General features: G+C 42.4%; 5 non-coding genes across 5 annotated transcripts; 2 read left to right on the top strand and 3 right to left on the bottom strand.

Moving 5' to 3' along the window:
• Window positions 1–1,717: 1,717 nt before the first annotated feature.
• Window positions 1,718–1,789, bottom strand: TRNAE-CUC (transfer RNA glutamic acid (anticodon CUC)). Its single transcript has one exon. It is a non-coding gene; the product is annotated as a tRNA-Glu (tRNA).
• Window positions 1,790–9,614: 7,825 nt separating this feature from the next.
• TRNAE-UUC (transfer RNA glutamic acid (anticodon UUC)) lies at window positions 9,615–9,686 on the bottom strand. Its single transcript has one exon. It is a non-coding gene; the product is annotated as a tRNA-Glu (tRNA).
• Window positions 9,687–14,806: 5,120 nt separating this feature from the next.
• TRNAL-CAA (transfer RNA leucine (anticodon CAA)) lies at window positions 14,807–14,879 on the top strand. The gene has a single exon. It is a non-coding gene; the product is annotated as a tRNA-Leu (tRNA).
• Window positions 14,880–23,591: 8,712 nt separating this feature from the next.
• TRNAE-UUC (transfer RNA glutamic acid (anticodon UUC)) lies at window positions 23,592–23,663 on the bottom strand. Its single transcript has one exon. It is a non-coding gene; the product is annotated as a tRNA-Glu (tRNA).
• An 88-nt stretch (window positions 23,664–23,751) lies between these two features.
• Window positions 23,752–23,824, top strand: TRNAL-CAG (transfer RNA leucine (anticodon CAG)). Its single transcript has one exon. It is a non-coding gene; the product is annotated as a tRNA-Leu (tRNA).
• The last annotated feature ends 165 nt before the right edge of the window (window positions 23,825–23,989 follow it).

The raw sequence follows: 23,989 nt of genomic DNA, 5'->3' as shown, positions 1-23,989 counted from the left end.
GTCTTTGAATGTTGGCGGTAGTACAGAAAGGGGTACTTTCCCATACCGGGAGTCGAACCCAGGCCGCCTGGGTGAGAACCAGGAATCCTAACCGCTAGAGCATATGGGAAATGATGCATAGCGGTATCAGTAACAATGTAAAAAAAAGAAGTTTACTACTTGACACAAGAAACTTCTGCAGTTCAATTTGCGCAACTTGCCTCGTTAACACAGTAGGAAGCAAATCCGTCTCATAAGCTAAAGGTTGAACTTTTGATGGTCAGAAGAGGCACTGGCCCCTTGTTTTTTCAATCAATTCTGTCTCCATCTTTGCTAGAAAGCCACCGATTTTTCCCATTCAGTACCAAAACATAACCGATTGCAGCAAAGAGGAGAGCTCTAATAACAGACAGGGAAAAAAGGGTTGCTGAGTCCCTTAAAACCTAGGAGTTAAAAGTGAGAAATAAGAATGGTTTGAGCGTTGACCTCAAATGGTATGTGGTGCAAATAAATAACCCCAAACTCTGGTGGTTGACATTTTTGCTGCATAGAGCAGTTCCAACCTAAACTGATTCCATCTACAAGATACGTGGCAGTTTTTGAATGTGCGTACATATACCAAAGGAGGTCACTCCCATAGCAGGAATTGAACCAGTCAACCAGCGATGCTAGGTCCTTTTGCGCATGGGGCAAGCTTTACACTAACCAACAAGACAAGTTTAAAAAAAAAAAAAAAAAAAGAAGTTTTTTGCTTTGATTGAATAAATTTACATTACTAAAGCTAAAACTTGCCACATGAACACCATAATTAGCATATCAGTTGGCAATCTGAAGAATATGAGTTTATTCCTCACACGTGGTACTACTCCCGCCTTTTCTCAGGAGACTGTGTTACCAACTCAGAACTTTCCCATTAATTTCTGAAATGTTTCCGATTGGAAAGGAAGTAGGAGCCCTAATGACAGACAGAACACATGGATTGTTGGGCCCCTAACACTTTGGAGTAAAAAGGTGTAGTTGAGAATGAGTTAAGCTATGAAACAAAATTAAATCTTGTGCAAAAGGTCAGAATGAATGACAAATACCCTGGTGTTCAGCATTTTTGACTGCAAAGTGCAAATTTTATCTGAAGTACTTTTATTTGCAAAACACATTTCAGTCTTTGAATGTTGGCAGTAGTACAGAAAAAAAGTGAATTCCCATACCAGGAGTCGAACGCGGGCCAACTGGGTGAAAACCAGGAATCCTAACCGCTAGACCATATGGGAATAGATACCTTCAAGCTCATTGACAATATGAAAAAAAAGTTTCGTGCCTTGCACAAGAAGTGTCTGCAGATTAGCTTGTGTGTCTTGCCTCGTTAGCGCAGTAGGTAGCGCGTCAGTCTCATAATCTGAAGGTCGTGAGTTCTATCCTCACACGGGGCAGCATATTCCTCTTTTCTTAAGAGATATTGTCCCCAATTTAGAACTTTCCCTTTCAGTTCTAAAACGATTCAGATGACAGACTGTACAAATGGGTTGTTGAGTCTCTTAACACCTTTGGTGTAAAAAGAGGTAGTTGGGAATGATTTGAGCTATGAAACCAAACTAAATCTTGCGCCAAAAGTCGCAATGAATGGACAAAAAGCTGGTGTTCAGCATTTTTGATGGTTAAGTCCAAATTATACCTGAGATGCGTTTGACTGAAAATAACGCATGAGTCTTTGAATGTTGGCGGTAGTACAGAAAAGGGTACTTTCCCATACCGGGAGTCGAACCCGGGCCGCCTGGGTGAGAACCAGGAATCCTAACCGCTAGACCATATGGGAAAAGATGCGTAGCGGTATCAGTGACAATGTAAAAAAAAGAAGTTTACTACTTGACACAAGAAACTTCTGCAGTTCAATTTGCGCAACTTGCCTCGTTAACACAGTAGGAAGCAAATCCGTCTCATAAGCTAAAGGTTGAACTTTTGATGGTCAGAAGAGGCACTGGCCCCTTGTTTTTTCAATCAATTCTGTCTCCATCTTTGCTAGAGAGCCACCGATTTTTCCCATTCAGTACCAAAACATAACCGATTGCAGCAAAGAGGAGAGCTCTAATAACAGACAGGGAAAAAAGGGTTGCTGAGTCCCTTAAAACCTAGGAGTTAAAAGTGAGAAATAAGAATGGTTTGAGCGTTGACCTCAAATGGTATGTGGTGCAAATAAATAACCCCAAACTCTGGTGGTTGACATTTTTGCTGCATAGAGCAGTTCCAACCTAAACTGATTCCATCTACAAGATACGTGGCAGTTTTTGAATGTGCGTACATATACCAAAGGAGGTCACTCCCATAGCAGGAATTGAACCAGTCAACCAGCGATGCTAGGTCCTTTTGCGCATGGGGCAAGCTTTACACTAACCAACAAGACAAGTTTAAAAAAAAAAAAAAAAAAAAAAAAAGTTTTTTGCTTTGATTGAATAAATTTACATTACTAAAGCTAAAACTTGCCACATGAACACCATAATTAGCATATCAGTTGGCAATCTGAAGAATATGAGTTTATTCCTCACACGTGGTACTACTCCCTCCTTTTCTCAGGAGACTGTGTTACCAACTCAGAACTTTCCCATTAATTTCTGAAATGTTTCCGATTGGAAAGGAAGTAGGAGCCCTAATGACAGACAGAACACATGGATTGTTGGGCCCCTAACACTTTGGAGTAAAAAGGTGTAGTTGAGAATGAGTTAAGCTATGAAACAAAATTAAATCTTGTGCAAAAGGTCAGAATGAATGACAAATACCCTGGTGTTCAGCATTTTTGACTGCAAAGTGCAAATTTTATCTGAAGTACTTTTATTTGCAAAACACATTTCAGTCTTTGAATGTTGGCAGTAGTACAGAAAAAAAGTGAATTCCCATACCAGGAGTCGAACGCGGGCCGACTGGGTGAAAACCAGGAATCCTAACCGCTAGACCATATGGGAATAGATACCTTCAAGCTCATTGACAATATGAAAAAAATAAGTTTCGTGCCTTGCACAAGAAGTGTCTGCAGATTAGCTTGTGTGTCTTACCTCGTTAACGCAGTAGGTAGCGCGTCAGTCTCATAATCTGAAGGTCGTGAGTTCTATCCTCACACGGGGCAGCATATTCCTCTTTTCTTAAGAGATATTGTCCCCAATTTAGAACTTTCCCTTTCAGTTCTAAAACGATTCAGATGACAGACAGTACAAATGGGTTGTTGAGTCTCTTAACACCTTTGGTGTAAAAAGAGGTAGTTGGGAATGATTTGAGCTATGAAAACAAACTAAATCTTGCGCCAAAAGTCGCAATGAATGGACAAAAAGCTGGTGTCCAGCATTTTTGACGGTTAAGTCCAAATTATACCTGAGATGCGTTTGACTGAAAATAACGCATGAGTCTTTGAATGTTGGCGGTAGTACAGAAAAGGGTACTTTCCCATACCGGGAGTCGAACCCAGGCCGCCTGGGTGAGAACCAGGAATCCTAACCGCTAGAGCATATGGGAAATGATGCATAGCGGTATCAGTAACAATGTAAAAAAAAGAAGTTTACTACTTGACACAAGAAACTTCTGCAGTTCAATTTGCGCAACTTGCCTCGTTAACACAGTAGGAAGCAAATCCGTCTCATAAGCTAAAGGTTGAACTTTTGATGCTCAGAAGAGGCACTGGCCCCTTGTTTTTTCAATCAATTCTGTCTCCATCTTTGCTAGAGAGCCACCGATTTTTCCAATTTAGTACCAAAACATAACCGATTGCAGCAAAGAGGAGAGCTCTAATAACAGACAGGGAAAAAAGGGTTGCTGAGTCCCTTAAAACCTAGGAGTTAAAAGTGAGAAATAAGAATGGTGTGAGCGTTGACCTGAAATGGTATGTGGTGCAAATAAATAACCCAAAACTCTGGGGGTTGACATTTTTGCTGCATAGAGCAGTTCCAACATAAACTGATTCCATCTACAAGGTACGTGGCAGTTTTTGAATGTGCGTACATATACCAAAGGAGGTCACTCCCATAGCAGGAATTGAACCAGTCAACCAGCGATGCTAGGTCCTTTTCCGCATGGGGCAAGCTTTACACTAACCAACAAGACAGGTTTTTAAAAAAAAAAGAAAAAAAAAAAAGTTTTTTGCTGTGATTGAATAAATTTTACATTACTAAAGCTAAAAAACTTGCCACATGAACACCATAATTAGCATATCAGTTGGCAATCTGAAGAATATGAGTTTATTCCTCACACGTGGTACTACTCCCTCCTTTTCTCAGGAGACTGTGTTACCAACTCAGAACTTTCCCATTAATTTCTGAAATGTTTCCGATTGGAAAGGAAGTAGGAGCCCTAATGACAGACAGAACACATGGATTGTTGGGCCCCTAACACTTTGGAGTAAAAAGGTGTAGTTGAGAATGAGTTAAGCTATGAAACAAAATTAAATCTTGTGCAAAAGGTCAGAATGAATGACAAATACCCTGGTGTTCAGCATTTTTGACTGCAAAGTGCAAATTATATCTGAAGTACTTTTATTTGCAAAACACATTTCAGTCTTTGAATGTTGGCAGTAGTACAGAAAAAAAGTGAATTCCCATACCAGGAGTCGAACCCGGGCCGCCTGGGTGAAAACCAGGAATCCTAACCGCTAGACCATATGGGAATAGATACCTTCAAGCTCATTGACAATATGAAAAAAATAAGTTTCGTGCCTTGCACAAGAAGTGTCTGCAGATTAGCTTGTGTGTCTTGCCTCGTTAGCGTAGTAGGTAGCGCGTCAGTCTCATAATCTGAAGGTCGTGAGTTCTATCCTCACACGGGGCAGCATATTCCTCTTTTCTTAAGAGATATTGTCCCCAATTTAGAACTTTCCCTTTCAGTTCTAAAACGATTCAGATGACAGACAGTACAAATGGGTTGTTGAGTCTCTTAACACCTTTGGTGTAAAAAGAGGTAGTTGGGAATGATTTGAGCTATGAAACCAAACTAAATCTTGCGCCAAAAGTCGCAATGAATGGACAAAAAGCTGGTGTTCAGCATTTTTGACGGTTAAGTCCAAATTATACCTGAGATGCGTTTGACTGAAAATAACGCATGAGTCTTTGAATGTTGGCGGTAGTACAGAAAAGGGTACTTTCCCATACCGGGAGTCGAACCCGGGCCGCCTGGGTGAGAACCAGGAATCCTAACCGCTAGAGCATATGGGAAATGATGCATAGCGGTATCAGTAACAATGTAAAAAAAAGAAGTTTACTACTTGACACAAGAAACTTCTGCAGTTCAATTTGCGCAACTTGCCTCGTTAACACAGTAGGAAGCAAATCCGTCTCATAAGCTAAAGGTTGAACTTTTGATGGTCAGAAGAGGCACTGGCCCCTTGTTTTTTCAATCAATTCTGTCTCCATCTTTGCTAGAGAGCCACCGATTTTTCCCATTCAGTACCAAAACATAACTGATTGCAGCAAAGAGGAGAGCTCTAATAACAGACAGGGAAAAAAGGGTTGCTGAGTCCCTTAAAACCTAGGAGTTAAAAGTGAGAAATAAGAATGGTTTGAGCGTTGACCTCAAATGGTATGTGGTGCAAATAAATAACCCCAAACTCTGGTGGTTGACATTTTTGCTGCATAGAGCAGTTCCAACCTAAACTGATTCCATCTACAAGATACGTGGCAGTTTTTGAATGTGCGTACATATACCAAAGGAGGTCACTCCCATAGCAGGAATTGAACCAGTCAACCAGCGATGCTAGGTCCTTTTCCGCATGGGGCAAGCTTTACACTAACCAACAAGACAAGTTTAAAAAAAAAAAAAAAGAAGTTTTTTGCTTTGATTGAATAAATTTACATTACTAAAGCTAAAACTTGCCACATGAACACCATAATTAGCATATCAGTTGGCAATCTGAAGAATATGAGTTTATTCCTCACACGTGGTACTACTCCCTCCTTTTCCCAGGAGACTGTGTTACCAACTCAGAACTTTCCCATTAATTTCTGAAATGTTTCCGATTGGAAAGGAAGTAGGAGCCCTAATGACAGACAGAACACATGGATTGTTGGGCCCCTAACACTTTGGAGTAAAAAGGTGTAGTTGAGAATGAGTTAAGCTATGAAACAAAATTAAATCTTGTGCAAAAGGTCAGAATGAATGACAAATACCCTGGTGTTCAGCATTTTTGACTGCAAAGTGCAAATTTTATCTGAAGTACTTTTATTTGCAAAACACATTTCAGTCTTTGAATGTTGGCAGTAGTACAGAAAAAAAGTGAATTCCCATACCAGGAGTCGAACGCTGGCCAACTGGGTGAAAACCAGGAATCCTAACCGCTAGACCATATGGGAATAGATACCTTCAAGCTCATTGACAATATGAAAAAAAAAGTTTCGTGCCTTGCACAAGAAGTGTCTGCAGATTAGCTTGTGTGTCTTGCCTCGTTAGCGCAGTAGGTAGCGCGTCAGTCTCATAATCTGAAGGTCGTGAGTTCTATCCTCACACGGGGCAGCATATTCCTCTTTTCTTAAGAGATATTGTCCCCAATTTAGAACTTTCCCTTTCAGTTCTAAAACGATTCAGATGACAGACTGTACAAATGGGTTGTTGAGTCTCTTAACACCTTTGGTGTAAAAAGAGGTAGTTGGGAATGATTTGAGCTATGAAACCAAACTAAATCTTGCGCCAAAAGTCGCAATGAATGGACAAAAAGCTGGTGTTCAGCATTTTTGATGGTTAAGTCCAAATTATACCTGAGATGCGTTTGACTGAAAATAACGCATGAGTCTTTGAATGTTGGCGGTAGTACAGAAAAGGGTACTTTCCCATACCGGGAGTCGAACCCGGGCCGCCTGGGTGAGAACCAGGAATCCTAACCGCTAGAGCATATGGGAAATGATGCATAGCGGTATCAGTAACAATGTAAAAAAAAGAAGTTTACTACTTGACACAAGAAACTTCTGCAGTTCAATTTGCGCAACTTGCCTCGTTAACACAGTAGGAAGCAAATCCGTCTCATAAGCTAAAGGTTGAACTTTTGATGGTCAGAAGAGGCACTGGCCCCTTGTTTTTTCAATCAATTCTGTCTCCATCTTTGCTAGAGAGCCACCGATTTTTCCCATTCAGTACCAAAACATAACCGATTGCAGCAAAGAGGAGAGCTCTAATAACAGACAGGGAAAAAAGGGTTGCTGAGTCCCTTAAAACCTAGGAGTTAAAAGTGAGAAATAAGAATGGTGTGAGCGTTGACCTGAAATGGTATGTGGTGCAAATAAATAACCCAAAACTCTGGTGGTTGACATTTTTGCTGCATAGAGCAGTTCCAACCTAAACTGATTCCATCTACAAGATACGTGGCAGTTTTTGAATGTGCGTACATATACCAAAGGAGGTCACTCCCATAGCAGGAATTGAACCAGTCAACCAGCGATGCTAGGTCCTTTTGTGCATGGGGCAAGCTTTACACTAACCAACAAGACAAGTTTAAAAAAAAAAAAAAAGAAGTTTTTTGCTTTGATTGAATAAATTTACATTACTAAAGCTAAAACTTGCCACATGAACACCATAATTAGCATATCAGTTGGCAATCTGAAGAATATGAGTTTATTCCTCACACGTGGTACTACTCCCTCCTTTTCTCAGGAGACTGTGTTACCAACTCAGAACTTTCCCATTAATTTCTGAAATGTTTCCGATTGGAAAGGAAGTAGGAGCCCTAATGACAGACAGAACACATGGATTGTTGGGCCCCTAACACTTTGGAGTAAAAAGGTGTAGTTGAGAATGAGTTAAGCTTTGAAACAAAATTAAATCTTGTGCAAAAGGTCAGAATGAATGACAAATACCCTGGTGTTCAGCATTTTTGACTGCAAAGTGCAAATTTTATCTGAAGTACTTTTATTTTCAAAACACATTTCAGTCTTTGAATGTTGGCAGTAGTACAGAAAAAAAGTGAATTCCCATACCAGGAGTCGAACGCGGGCCGACTGGGTGAAAACCAGGAATCCTAACCGCTAGACCATATGGGAATAGATACCTTCAAGCTCATTGACAATATGAAAAAAATAAGTTTCGTGCCTTGCACAAGAAGTGTCTGCAGATTAGCTTGTGTGTCTTACCTCGTTAGCGCAGTAGGTAGCGCGTCAGTCTCATAATCTGAAGGTTGTGAGTTCGATCCTCACACGGGGCAGCATATTCCTCTTTTCTTAAGAGATATTGTCCTCAATTTAGAACTTTCCCTTTCAGTTCTAAAACGATTCTGATAATTAAGGAATTGTGAACCCAAATGACAGACAGTACAAATGGCTTGTTGAGTCTCTTAACACCTTTGGTGTAAAAAGAGGTAGTTGGGAATGATTTGAGCTATGAAACCAAACTCAATCTTGCGCCAAAAGTCGCAATGAATGGACAAAAAGCTGGTGTTCAGCATTTTTGACTGTTAAGTCCAAATTGTGCCTGAGATACGTTTGACTGAAAATAACGCATCAGTCTTTGAATGTTGGCGGTAGTACAGAAAAGTGTACTTTCCCATACCGGGAGTCAAACCCGGGCCACCTGGGTGAGAACCAAGAATACTAACCGCTAGACCATATGGGAAATGATGCATAGCAGTATCAGTGACACTGTAAAAAAAAGAAGTTTACTACTTGACACAAGAAACTTCTGCCGTTCAATTTGCGCAACTTGCCTCGTTAACACAGTAGGAAGCAAATCCGTCTCATAAGCTAAAGGTTGAACTTTTGATGCTCAGAAAAGGCACTGGCCCCTTGTTTTTTCAATCAATTCTGTCTCCATCTTTGCTAGAGAGCCACCGATTTTTCCCATTCAGTACCAAAACATAACCGATTGCAGCAAAGAGGAGAGCTCTAGTAACAGACAGGGAAAAAAGGGTTGCTGAGTCCCTTAAAACCTAGGAGTTAAAAGTGAGAAATAAGAATGGTTTGAGCGTTGACCTCAAATGGTATGTGGTGCAAATAAATAACCCAAAACTCTGGTGGTTGACATTTTTGCTGCATAGAGCAGTTCCAACCTAAACTGATTCCATCTACAAGATACGTGGCAGTTTTTGAATGTGCGTACATATACCAAAGGAGGTCACTCCCATAGCAGGAATTGAACCAGTCAACCAGCGATGCTAGGTCCTTTTCCGCATGGGGCAAGCTTTACACTAACCAACAAGACAGGTTTTTTAAAAAAAAAGAAAAAAAAAAAAAGTTTTTTGCTATGATTGAATAAATTTTACATTACTAAAGCTAAAAAACTTGCCACATGAACACCATAATTAGCATATCAGTTGGCAATCTGAAGAATATGAGTTTATTCCTCACACGTGGTACTACTCCCTCCTTTTCTCAGGAGACTGTGTTACCAACTCAGAACTTTCCCATTAATTTCTGAAATGTTTCCGATTGGAAAGGAAGTAGGAGCCCTAATGACAGACAGAACACATGGATTGTTGGGCCCCTAACACTTTGGAGTAAAAAGGTGTAGTTGAGAATGAGTTAAGCTATGAAACAAAATTAAATCTTGTGCAAAAGGTCAGAATGAATGACAAATACCCTGGTGTTCAGCATTTTTGACTGCAAAGTGCAAATTCTATCTGAAGTACTTTTATTTGCAAAACACATTTCAGTCTTTGAATGTTGGCAGTAGTACAGAAAAAAAGTGAATTCCCATACCGGGAGTCGAACCCGGGCCGCCTGGGTGAAAACCAGGAATCCTAACCGCTAGACCATATGGGAATAGATACCTTCAAGCTCATTGACAATATGAAAAAAATAAGTTTCGTGCCTTGCACAAGAAGTGTCTGCAGATTAGCTTGTGTGTCTTGCCTCGTTAGCACAGTAGGTAGCGCGTCAGTCTCATAATCTGAAGGTCGTGAGTTCTATCCTCACACGGGGCAGCATATTCCTCTTTTCTTAAGAGATATTGTCCCCAATTTAGAACTTTCCCTTTCAGTTCTAAAACGATTCAGATGACAGACAGTACAAATGGGTTGTTGAGTCTCTTAACACCTTTGGTGTAAAAAGAGGTAGTTGGGAATGATTTGAGCTATGAAACCAAACTAAATCTTGCGCCAAAAGTCGCAATGAATGGACAAAAAGCTGGTGTTCAGCATTTTTGACGGTTAAGTCCAAATTATACCTGAGATGCGTTTGACTGAAAATAACGCATGAGTCTTTGAATGTTGGTGGTAGTACAGAAAAGGGTACTTTCCCATACCGGGAGTCGAACCCGGGCCGCCTGGGTGAGAACCAGGAATCCTAACCGCTAGAGCATATGGGAAATGATGCATAGCGGTATCAGTAACAATGTAAAAAAAAGAAGTTTACTACTTGACACAAGAAACTTCTGCAGTTCAATTTGCGCAACTTGCCTCGTTAACACAGTAGGAAGCAAATCCGTCTCATAAGCTAAAGGTTGAACTTTTGATGGTCAGAAGAGGCACTGGCCCCTTGTTTTTTCAATCAATTCTGTCTCCATCTTTGCTAGAGAGCCACCGATTTTTCCCATTCAGTACCAAAACATAACTGATTGCAGCAAAGAGGAGAGCTCTAATAACAGACAGGGAAAAAAGGGTTGCTGAGTCCCTTAAAACCTAGGAGTTAAAAGTGAGAAATAAGAATGGTTTGAGCGTTGACCTCAAATGGCATGTGGTGCAAATAAATAACCCCAAACTCTGGTGGTTGACATTTTTGCTGCATAGAGCAGTTCCAACCTAAACTGATTCCATCTACAAGATACGTGGCAGTTTTTGAATGTGCGTACATATACCAAAGGAGGTCACTCCCATAGCAGGAATTGAACCAGTCAACCAGCGATGCTAGGTCCTTTTCCGCATGGGGCAAGCTTTACACTAACCAACAAGACAAGTTTAAAAAAAAAAAAAAAGAAGTTTTTTGCTTTGATTGAATAAATTTACATTACTAAAGCTAAAACTTGCCACATGAACACCATAATTAGCATATCAGTTGGCAATCTGAAGAATATGAGTTTATTCCTCACACGTGGTACTACTCCCTCCTTTTCCCAGGAGACTGTGTTACCAACTCAGAACTTTCTCATTAATTTCTGAAATGTTTCCGATTGGAAAGGAAGTAGGAGCCCTAATGACAGACAGAACACATGGATTGTTGGGCCCCTAACACTTTGGAGTAAAAAGGTGTAGTTGAGAATGAGTTAAGCTATGAAACAAAATTAAATCTTGTGCAAAAGGTCAGAATGAATGACAAATACCCTGGTGTTCAGCATTTTTGACTGCAAAGTGCAAATTCTATCTGAAGTACTTTTATTTGCAAAACACATTTCAGTCTTTGAATGTTGGCAGTAGTACAGAAAAAAAGTGAATTCCCATACCAGGAGTCGAACGCAGGCCGACTGGGTGAAAACCAGGAATCCTAACCGATAGACCACATGGGAATAGATACCTTCAAGCTCATTGACAATATGAAAAAAATAAGTTTTGTGCCTTGCACAAGAAGTGTCTGCAGATTAGCTTGTGTGTCTTGCCTCGTTAGCGCAGTAGGTAGCGCGTCAGTCTCATAATCTGAAGGTCGTGAGTTCTATCCTCACACGGGGCAGCATATTCCTCTTTTCTTAAGAGATATTGTCCCCAATTTAGAACTTTCCCTTTCAGTTCTAAAACGATTCAGATGACAGACGGTACAAATGGGTTGTTGAGTCTCTTAACACCTTTGGTGTAAAAAGAGGTAGTTGGGAATGATTTGAGCTATGAAACCAAACTAAATCTTGCGCCAAAAGTCGCAATGAATGGACAAAAAGCTGGTGTTCAGCATTTTTGACGGTTAAGTCCAAATTATACCTGAGATGCGTTTGACTGAAAATAACGCATGAGTCTTTGAATGTTGGCGGTAGTACAGAAAAGGGTACTTTCCCATACCGGGAGTCGAACCCGGGCCGCCTGGGTGAGAACCAGGAATCCTAACCGCTAGAGCATATGGGAAATGATGCATAGCGGTATCAGTAACAATGTAAAAAAAAGAAGTTTACTACTTGACACAAGAAACTTCTGCAGTTCAATTTGCGCAACTTGCCTCGTTAACACAGTAGGAAGCAAATCCGTCTCATAAGCTAAAGGTTGAACTTTTGATGGTCAGAAGAGGCACTGGCCCCTTGTTTTTTCAATCAATTCTGTCTCCATCTTTGCTAGAGAGCCACCGATTTTTCCCATTCAGTACCAAAACATAACCGATTGCAGCAAAGAGGAGAGCTCTAGTAACAGACAGGGAAAAAAGGGTTGCTGAGTCCCTTAAAACCTAGGAGTTAAAAGTGAGAAATAAGAATGGTATGAGCGTTGACCTCAAATGGTATGTGGTGCAAATAAATAACCCCAAACTCTGGTGGTTGACATTTTTGCTGCATAGAGCAGTTCCAACCTAAACTGATTCCATCTACAAGATACGTGGCAGTTTTTGAATGTGCGTACATATACCAAAGGAGGTCACTCCCATAGCAGGAATTGAACCAGTCAACCAGCGATGCTAGGTCCTTTTCCGCATGGGGCAAGCTTTACACTAACCAACAAGACAGGTTTTTAAAAAAAAAAGAAAAAAAAAAAAGTTTTTTGCTGTGATTGAATAAATTTTACATTACTAAAGCTAAAAAACTTGCCACATGAACACCATAATTAGCATATCAGTTGGCAATCTGAAGAATATGAGTTTATTCCTCACACGTGGTAATACTCCCTCCTTTTCTCAGGAGACTGTGTTACCAACTCAGAACTTTCCCATTAATTTCTGAAATGTTTCCGATTGGAAAGGAAGTAGGAGCCCTAATGACAGACAGAACACATGGATTGTTGGGCCCCTAACACTTTGGAGTAAAAAGGTGTAGTTGAGAATGAGTTAAGCTATGAAACAAAATTAAATCTTGTGCAAAAGGTCAGAATGAATGACAAATACCCTGGTGTTCAGCATTTTTGACTGCAAAGTGCAAATTATATCTGAAGTACTTTTATTTGCAAAACACATTTCAGTCTTTGAATGTTGGCAGTAGTACAGAAAAAAAGTGAATTCCCATACCGGGAGTCGAACCCGGGCCGCCAGGAATCCTAACCGCTAGACCATATGGGAATAGATACCTCCAAGCTCATTGACAATATGAAAAAAATAAGTTTCGTGCCTTGCACAAGAAGTGTCTGCAGATTAGCTTGTGTGTCTTGCCTCGTTAGCGCAGTAGGTAGCGCGTCAGTCTCATAATTTGAAGGTCGTGAGTTCTATCCTCACACGGGGCAGCATATTTCTCTTTTCTTAAGAGATATTGTCCCCAATTTAGAACTTTCCCTTTCAGTTCTAAAACGATTCAGATGACAGACAGTACAAATGGGTTGTTGAGTCTCTTAACACCTTTGGTGTAAAAAGAGGTAGTTGGGAATGATTTGAGCTATGAAACCAAACTAAATCTTGCGCCAAAAGTCGCAATGAATGGACAAAAAGCTGGTGTTCAGCATTTTTGACGGTTAAGTCCAAATTATACCTGAGATGCGTTTGACTGAAAATAACGCATGAGTCTTTGAATGTTGGCGGTAGTACAGAAAAGGGTACTTTCCCATACCGGGAGTCGAACCCGGGCCGCCTGGGTGAGAACCAGGAATCCTAACCGCTAGAGCATATGGGAAATGATGCATAGCGGTATCAGTAACAATGTAAAAAAAAGAAGTTTACTACTTGACACAAGAAACTTCTGCAGTTCAATTTGCGCAACTTGCCTCGTTAACACAGTAGGAAGCAAATCCGTCTCATAAGCTAAAGGTTGAACTTTTGATGGTCAGAAGAGGCACTGGCCCCTTGTTTTTTCAATCAATTCTGTCTCCATCTTTGCTAGAGAGCCGCCGATTTTTCCCATTCAGTACCAAAACATAACTGATTGCAGCAAAGAGGAGAGCTCTAATAACAGACAGGGAAAAAAGGGTTGCTGAGTCCCTTAAAACCTAGGAGTTAAAAGTGAGAAATAAGAATGGTTTGAGCGTTGACCTCAAATGGTATGTGGTGCAAATAAATAACCCCAAACTCTGGTGGTTGACATTTTTGCTGCATAGAGCAGTTCCAACCTAAACTGATTCCATCTACAAGATACGTGGCAGTTTTTGAATGTGCGTACATATACCAAAGGAGGTCACTCCCATAGCAGGAATTGAACCAGTCAACCAGCGATGCTAGGTCCTTTTGCGCATGGGGCAAGCTTTACACTAACCAACAAGACAAGTTTAAAAAAAAAAAAAAAGAAGTTTTTTGCTTTGATTGAATAAATTTACATTACTAAAGCTAAAACTTGCCACATGAACACCATAATTAGCATATCAGTTGGCAATCTGAAGAATATGAGTTTATTCCTCACACGTGGTACTACTCCCTCCTTTTCCCAGGAGACTGTGTTACCAACTCAGAACTTTCCCATTAATTTCTGAAATGTTTCCGATTGGAAAGGAAGTAGGAGCCCTAATGACAGACAGAACACATGGATTGTTGGGCCCCTAACACTTTGGAGTAAAAAGGTGTAGTTGAGAATGAGTTAAGCTATGAAACAAAATTAAATCTTGTGCAAAAGGTCAGAATGAATGACAAATACCCTGGTGTTCAGCATTTTTGACTGCAAAGTGCAAATTCTATCTGAAGTACTTTTATTTGCAAAACACATTTCAGTCTTTAAATGTTGGCAGTAGTACAGAAAAAAAGTGAATTCCCATACCAGGAGTCGAACGCGGGCCGACTGGGTGAAAACCAGGAATCCTAACCGATAGACCATATGGGAATAGATACCTTCAAGCTCATTGACAATATGAAAAAAATAAGTTTCGTGCCTTGCACAAGAAGTGTCTGCAGATTAGCTTGTGTGTCTTACCTCGTTAGCGCAGTAGGTAGCGCGTCAGTCTCAAAATCTGAAGGTTGTGAGTTCGATCCTCACACGGGGCAGCATATTCCTCTTCTTAAGAGATATTGTCCTCAATTTAGAACTTTCCCTTTCAGTTCTAAAATGATTCTGATAATTAAGGAATTGTGAACCCAAATGACAGACAGTACAAATGGGTTGTTGAGTCTCTTAACACCTTTGGTGTAAAAAGAGGTAGTTGGGAATGATTTGAGCTATGAAACCAAACTCAATCTTGCGCCAAAAGTCGCAATGAATGGACAAAAAGCTGGTGTTCAGCATTTTTGACGGTTAAGTCCAAATTATACCTGAGATGCGTTTGACTGAAAATAACGCATCAGTCTTTGAATGTTGGCGGTAGTACAGAAAAGTGTACTTTCCCATACCGGGAGTCGAACGCGGGCCGCCTGGATGAAAACCAGGAATCCTAACCGCTAGACCATATGGGAATAGATACCTTCAAGCTCATTGACAATATGAAAAAAATAAGTTTCGTGCCTTGCACAAGAAGTGTCTGCAGATTAGCTTGTGTGTCTTACCTCGTTAGCGCAGTAGGTAGCGTGTCAGTCTCATAATCTGAAGGTCGTGAGTTTGATCCTCACACGGGGCAGCATATTCCTCTTTTCTTAAGAGATATTGTCCCTGTGATGGGGTGTACGGCAGAGCAAGAAGGGACAACAGGCCGAGGGATGATTCAACAGATTTATTATCAAGAACGCTGAAATAACACATGCAGGTAGATCTAAAGAGTCCACAATTAGTCCAATGGAACAGGTTCGGGGGCACCTCCCGATAATTCTTGTGCCAGGTAACAAAGCAATAGTCCACACGAGTCCAATAGATCCCAAAACAATCTCACAAACATAGTAACATAGTAACATAGTAACATAGTTAGTAAGGCCGAAAAAAAACATTTGTCCATCCAGTTCAGCCTATATTCCATCATAACAAATCCCCAGATCTACGTCCTTCCACAGAACCTAATTGTATGATACAATATTATTCTGCTCCAGGAAGACATCCAGGCCTCTCTTGAACCCCTCGACTGAGTTCGCCATCACCACCTCCTCAGGCAAGCAATTCCAGATTCTCACTGCCCTAACAGTAAAGAATCCTCTTCTATGTTGGTGGAAAAACCTTCTCTCCTCCAGACGCAAAGAATGCCCCCTTGTGCCCGTCACCTTCCTTGGTATAAACAGATCCTCAGCGAGATATTTGTATTGTCCCCTTATATACTTATACATGGTTATTAGATCGCCCCTCAGTCATCTTTTTTCTAGACTAAATAATCCTAATTTCGCTAATCTATCTGGGTATTGTAGTTCTCCCATCCCCTTTATTAATTTTGTTGCCCTCCTTTGTACTCTCTCTAGTTCCATTATATCCTTCCTGAGCACCGGTGACCAAAACTGGACACAGTACTCCATGTGCGGTCTAACTAGGGATTTGTACAGAGGCAGTATAATGCTCTCATCATGTGTATCCAAACCTCTTTTAATGCACCCCATGATCCTGTTTGCCTTGGCAGCTGCTGCCTGGCACTGGCTGCTCCAGGTAAGTTTATCATTAACTAGGATCCCCAAGTCCTTCTCCCTGTCAGATTTACCCAGTGGTTTCCCATTCAGTGTGTAATGGTGATATTGATTCCTTCTTCCCATGTGTATAACCTTACATTTATCATTGTTAAACCTCATCTGCCACCTTTCAGCCCAAGTTTCCAACTTATCCAGATCCATCTGTAGCAGAATACTATCTTCTCTTGTATTAACTGCTTTACATAGTTTTGTATCATCTGCAAATATCAATATTTTACTGTGTAAACCTTCTACCAGATCATTAATGAATATGTTGAAGAGAACAGGTCCCAATACTGACCCCTGCGGTACCCCACTGGTCACAGCGACCCAGTTAGAGACTATACCATTTATAACCACCCTCTGCTTTCTATCACTAAGCCAGTTACTAACCCATTTACACACATTTTCCCCCAGACCAAGCATTCTCATTTTGTGTACCAACCTCTTGTGCGGCACGGTATCAAACGCTTTGGAAAAATCGAGATATACCACGTCCAAACGACGAGATATGTCCTCAGCTCAAGTCTCGCCCCGTTTGCTTCCGCAGTCCCAGATGGACATGGGGTCTTGCCTCAGCTAAGAATCCCCACTCCTTCTCCTTCAAGTATCAACTCACATCTGATCTCAAAATAAGAATGGATTGTCTGAGCTCCTGGGATCCATCCATAAAGGGGGGTCACACCTTCTATTCAATGGTTGGGTCCACCAGACTGGTGGGCTCCAGGCAGTCTAGGTAGTATTTACATTTGACTAGCCACTTGCTGTGAGGAAGAATGGCTATTCTTTCCCTAGTGGTGTGGACAAAGCTTAATTACATTATAGCTCAGGGCTGCAAGTATTGGGGGAAGGAGACAGGTTAGTTACATACACCCCATGACATTGCAAAATGTACAGTAAATACAACGAAAGAGAAGCCGCATCACATCATGACATGTTATACAAAACACAGGACAAGGATAAAAGTACAGATCATGACAATCCCTTCCCCTCCCAATTTGTGTACGTACTAGGGACCTCTACAGGTCACTGGTTAATTACACACAGGCAGAGCGTAACTTACATGTGGTTCATGCAGCCACGAATTGGCATCGTAGCTCTCCCACATCATTGCCCAGGAGAACATCTGCAGGCAGACCACCCATCACCCCAACCACACATCGCCTGACCCCAAAACCAAAGTTCAGATCCACAGTGGCTGTGGGAATAGTCCTCCATTGTCCACCAGCCAGTTCAATGACAATCCCAGGCCCTCGATGGATTGCCTCAGGCCGAACCACTCGGGGATCAGCCAGTGTGAGGAAAGCCCCTGAGTCACAAAATCCAATAAGTCTCTGTCCATCCAGCACGACCTCCTGCAAGTGCTTACCTCGATGAGCAGAAGTCGTCATAGCTGCAGGTCGCACACCATAAACTCCTAGTGGTGCAACATGGGTGGGTGAGGAACTAGGCCAGTCCTCACGTAGTGGTGACACGTCATCCTCCATGGCACTTGGCTGTACATAATTAATAGTATGACTGGGTACAGGATCAATCCTCATTTGAACAGCTGGGTAGGAGGCTTGCAGATGCCCCGGCTGTCCACATCGATAGCATCTGTGCTGGGTCTCACTCCATCCAAGGCGTCCTCTTGGGCGAGGGGTAAGGGAACCTGGAGGCCTGCTCACACCTGAAGGTGCTGTAGGGGTTTGAGGACGACTTATCCATGAGCTGGCTGGGCATGAGGCCTGCAGATGCCCCAGATGCCCACAACCATAACACCTGCGCTCTGCTACTTCCTCTCCTCGTCGTATTCCAGAAAATGCAGTAGAAGCAACTGGAGGCACTTTTACACGGGTATCAGCATGAGGTGGTGGCTTTGAGGAACGGGGAACAATGGGGACAGAAGAACAGGGGGCCACCGGTGTTGTGGAGCTGGTAGGCCTCTCTCCATCCTCCAACAGAACCCTCCACTGAGGCTTGATGGTGAGAGCCTCATCAGCTAGAGCTGCAGCTTCCTCCACAGTGGCTGGTCTCCTCTCACGCACCCATTCCCGGATCTCAGCAGGGCACTTGAAGTAAAACTGCTCTTTTAGGATAACCTGGAGGAAGGTCTCCCAGGTTAAGGCCTCCTCTACCTCCAGCCAGCGCTGACATATTTGTTTGAGTCTGTGGGCATATATCTTGAAAGACACTTCCTCATCGCAGGCTAAAGTACGGAACTGAGTCCTGTAAGTGTCTGGGGTAACAGCATAATGTTCTAGAATAGTCCGTTTAATCTCCGCATACTCACAGTTCCCCTGAGGGTCCATAGCTCTATAGGCTGCAGCAGCTCCACCCTCTAAGAGCCCCACCAGATGTCGGACTCGGTCCCTTTCCGGGACTTCCATTAATCGACACTGATGCTCAAAGTCCTGGAAGAAGCCCTCAATGTCGCCTGCAGCCTCATTAAAGGGCTTGAAGTCTTTGCGGGACACTCTGGGGAGTTCCCTCATGGTGGGTACTGGGGTTAGAGTCTGTCTGGAGCTTCTAGCTGCTTCCAAAGCGATCTGCCTCTCCAGCAATGCCATCTCCTGAGCTCTGTCCTCGGCTCTGTGAATGGCCTCCCTCTCCCTCTCCTCGGCTCTGTAAATGGCCTCCCTCTCCCTCTCCTCGGCTCTGTGAATGGCCTCCCTCTCCTCGGCTCTGTGAATGGCCTCCCTCTTATCGTCCATGGTGGCCTCTTCTCCCAGCAATGCCAACTCCTCCTCGTACCACACAACCCACTGACTCCTTTGGGCATTTACCTCCGGCTGCAGTCTTTCCTCCATTTGCTGTGAGGATCCTTCCTCAGTGTCATCTTGCAGGCGAACTCCTTCCAAAGCCTCAATAAGCTGCTCCTTGGAGAGTCCTTTAAAACGGACTCCTACTTCACGGGCCTTTGATTGTAGTCTCCCCAAACTCCAGTTCTTGTACTCTGTGGTGCTGGTTCCCGATGTTGATGGGCCTTTGTCCTCCATTACTTCTGCTCTGGTCCCACTGCTTGCCACCAGTTTGTGACGGGGTGTACGGCAGAGCAAGAAGGGACAACAGGCCGAGAGATGATTCAACAGATTTATTATCAAGAACGCTGAAATAACACATGCAGGTAGATCTAAAGAGTCCACAATTAGTCCAATGCAACAGGTTCGGGGGCACCTCCCGATAATCCTTGTGCCAGGTAACAAAGCAATAGTCCACACGAGTCCAATAGATCCCAAAACAATCTCACAAACGACGAGATATGTCCTCAGCTCAAGTCTCGCCCGTTCACTTCCGCAGTCCCAGATGGACATAGGGTCTTGCCTCAGCTAAGAGTCCCCACTCCTTCTCCTTCAAGGATCAACTCACATCTGATCTCAAAATAAGAATGGATTGTCTGAGCTCCTGGGATCCATCCATAAAGGGGGGTCACACCTTCTATTCAATGGTTGGGTCCACCAGACTGGTGGGCTCCAAGCAGTCTAGGTAGTATCTACATTTGACTAGCCACCTGCTGTGAGGAAGAAAGGCTATTCTTTCCCTAGTGGTGTGGACAAAGCTTAATTACATTATAGCTCAGGGCTGCAAGTATTGGGGGAAGGAGACAGGTTAGTTACATACACCCCATGACATTGCAAAATGTACAGTAAATACAACGAAAGAGAAGTCGCATCACATCATGACATGTTATACAAAATACAGGACAGGGATAAAAGTACAGATCATGACAGTCCCTTCCCCTCCCAATTTGTGTACGTACTAGGGACCTCTACAGGTCACTGGTTAAGTACACACAGGCAGAGCGTAACTTACATGTGGTTTCATGCAGCCACGAATTGGCATCGTAGCTCTCCCACATCATTGCCCAGGAGAACATCTGCAGGCAGACCACCCATCACCCCAACCACACATCGCCTGACCCCAAAACCAAAGTTCAGATCCACAGTGGCTGTGGGAATAGTCCTCCATTGTCCACCAGCCAGTTCAATGACAATCCCAGGCCCTCGATGGATTGCCTCAGGCCGAACCACTCGGGGACCAGCCAGTGTGAGGAAAGCCCCTGAGTCACAAAATCCAATAAGACTCTGTCCATCCAGCACGACCTCCTGCAAGTGCTTACCTCGATGAGCAGAAGTCGTCATAGCTGCAGGTCGCACACCATAAACTCCTAGTGGTGCAACATGGGTGGGTGAGGAACTAGGCCAGTCCTCACGTAGTGGTGACACGTCATCCTCCATGGCACTTGGCTGTACATAATAAATAGTATGACTGGGTACAGGATCAATCCTCATTTGAACAGCTGGGCAGGAGGCTTGCAGATGCCCCGGCTGTCCCCATCGATAGCATCTGTGCTGGGTCTCACTCCATCCAAGGCGTCCTCTTGGGCGAGGGGTAAGGGAACCTTACAAACCTAGGAGTTAAAAGTGAGAAATAAGAATGGTTTGAGCGTTGACCTCAAATGGTATGTGGTGCAAATAAATAACCCAAAACTCTGGTGGTTGACATTTTTGTTGCATAGAGCAGTTCCAACCTAAACTGATTCCATTCCATCCGTCTCATAAGCTAAAGGTTGAACTTTTGATGCTCAGAAGAGGCACTGGCCCCTTGTTTTTTCAATCAATTCTGTCTCCATCTTTGCTAGAGAGCCACCGATTTTTCCCATTCAGTACCAAAACATAACCGATTGCAGCAAAGAGGAGAGCTCTAATAACAGACAGGGAAAAAAAGGGTTGCTGAGTCCCTTAAAACCTAGGAGTTAAAAGTGAGAAATAAGAATGGTTTGAGCGTTGACCTCAAATGGTATGTGGTGCAAATAAATAACCCAAAACTCTGGTGGTTGACATTTTTGCTGCATAGAGCAGTTCCAACCTAAACTGATTCCATCTACAAGGTTCGTGGCAGTTTTTGAATGTGCGTACATATGCCAAAGGAGGTCACTCCCATAGCAGGAATTGAACCAGTCAACCAGCGATGCTAGGTCCTTTTCCGCATGGGGCAAGCTTTACACTAACCAACAAGACAGGTTTTAAAAAAAAAAAAAAAAAGAAGTTTTTTGCTTTGATTAAATAAATTTTACATTACTAAAGCTAAAACTTGCCACATGAACACCATAATTAGCATATCAGTTGGCAATCTGAAGAATATGAGTTTATTCCTCACACGTGGTACTACTCCCTCCTTTTCTCAGGAGACTGTGTTACCAACTCAGAACTTTCCCATTAATTTCTGAAATGTTTCCGATTGGAAAGGAAGTAGGAGCCCTAATGACAGACAGAACACATGGATTGTTGGGCCCCTAACACTTTGGAGTAAAAAGGTATAGTTGAGAATGAGTTAAGCTATGAAAAAAAATTAAATCTTGTGCAAAAGGTCAGAATGAATGAAAAATACCCTGGTGTTCAGCATTTTTGACTGCAAAGTGCAAATTCTATCTGAAGTACTTTTATTTGCAAAACACATTTCAGTCTTTGAATGTTGGCAGTAGTACAGAAAAAAAGTGAATTCCCATACCAGGAGTCGAACCCGGACCGCCTGGGTGAAAACCAGGAATCCTAACCGCTAGACCATATGGGAATAGATACCTTCAAGCTCATTGACAATATGAAAAAAATAAGTTTCGTGCCTTGCACAAGAAGTGTCTGCAGATTAGCTTGTGTGTCTTGCCTCGTTAGCGCAGTAGGTAGCGCGTCAGTCTCATAATCTGAAGGTCATGAGTTCGATCCTCACACGGGGCAGCATATTCCTCTTTTCTTAAGAGATATTGTCCCCAATTTAGAACTTTCCCTTTCAGTTCTAAAACGATTCTGATAATTAAGGAATTGTGAGCCCAAATGACAGACAGTACAAATGGGTTTTTGAGTCTCTTAACACCTTTGGTGTAAAAAGAGGTAGTTGGGAATGATTTGAGCTATGAAACCAAACTCAGTCTTGCGCCAAAAGTCACAATGAATGGACAAAAAGCTGGTGCTCAGCATTTTTGACGGTTAAGTCCAAATTGTACCTGAGATACGTTTGACTGAAAATAACGCATCAGTAGTTAGTACAGAAAAGGGTACTTTCCCATACCGGGAGTCAAACCCGGGCAGCCTGGGTGAGAACCAGGAATCCTAACCGCTAGACCATATGGGAAATGATGCATAGCGGTATCAGTGACAATGTAAAAAAAGAAGTTTACTACTTGACACAAGAAACTTCTGCAGTTCAATTTGCGCAACTTGCCTCGTTAACACAGTAGGAAGCAAATCCGTCTCATAAGCTAAAGGTTGAACTTTTGATGCTCAGAAGAGGCACTGGCCCCTTGTTTTTTCAATCAATTCTGTCTCCATCTTTGCTAGAGAGCCACCGATTTTTCCCATTCAGTACCAAAACATAACCGATTGCAGCAAAGAGGAGAGCTCTAATAACAGACCGGGAAAAAAAGGGTTGCTGAGTCCCTTAAAACCTAGGAGTTAAAAGTGAGAAATAAGAATGGTTTGAGCGTTGACCTCAAATGGTATGTGGTGCAAATAAATAACCCAAAACTCTGGTGGTTGACATTTTTGCTGCATAGAGCAGTTCCAACCTAAACTGATTCCATCTACAAGGTTCGTGGCAGTTTTTGAATGTGCGTACATATGCCAAAGGAGGTCACTCCCATAGCAGGAATTGAACCAGTCAACCAGCGATGCTAGGTCCTTTTCCGCATGGGGCAAGCTTTACACTAACCAACAAGACAGGTTTAAAAAAAAAAAAATAAATAAAAAAAAAAAGTTTTTTGCTTTGATTAAATAAATTTTACATTACTAAAGCTAAAACTTGCCACATGAACACCATAATTAGCATATCAGTTGGCAATCTGAAGAATATGAGTTTATTCCTCACACGTGGTACTACTCCCTCCTTTTCTCAGGAGACTGTGTTACCAACTCAGAACTTTCCCATTAATTTCTGAAATGTTTCCGATTGGAAAGGAAGTAGGAGCCCTAATGACAGACAGAGCACATGGATTGTTGGGCCCCTAACACTTTGGAGTAAAAAGGTGTAGTTGAGAATGAGTTAAGCTATGAAACAAAATTAAATCTTGTGCAAAAGGTCAGAATGAATGAAAAATACCCTGGTGTTCAGCATTTTTGACTGCAAAGTGCAAATTCTATCTGAAGTACTTTTATTTGCAAAACACATTTCAGTCTTTGAATGTTGGCAGTAGTACAGAAAAAAAGTGAATTCCCATACCGGGAGTCGAACCCGGGCCGCCTGGGTGAAAACCAGGAATCCTAACCGCTAGACCATATGGGAATAGATACCTTCAAGCTCATTGACAATATGAAAAAAATAAGTTTCGTGCCTTGCACAAGAAGTGTCTGCAGATTAGCTTGTGTGTCTTGCCTCGTTAGCGCAGTAGGTAGCGCGTCAGTCTCAGAAACTGAAGGTCGTGAGTTCGATCCTCACACGGGGCAGCATATTCCTCTTTTCTTAAGAGATATTGTCCCCAATTTAGAACTTTCCCTTTCAGTTCTAAAACGATTCTGATAATTAAGGAATTGTGAGCCCAAATGACAGACAGTACAAATGGGTTGTTGAGTCTCTTAACACCTTTGGTGTAAAAAGAGGTAGTTGGGAAT

This window comes from Ranitomeya imitator, chromosome 4, assembly GCF_032444005.1.
Source record: "Ranitomeya imitator isolate aRanImi1 chromosome 4, aRanImi1.pri, whole genome shotgun sequence".
Lineage (NCBI taxonomy): Eukaryota > Metazoa > Chordata > Amphibia > Anura > Dendrobatidae > Ranitomeya > Ranitomeya imitator.
This window is presented reverse-complemented; position numbering and strand designations above follow the sequence as displayed.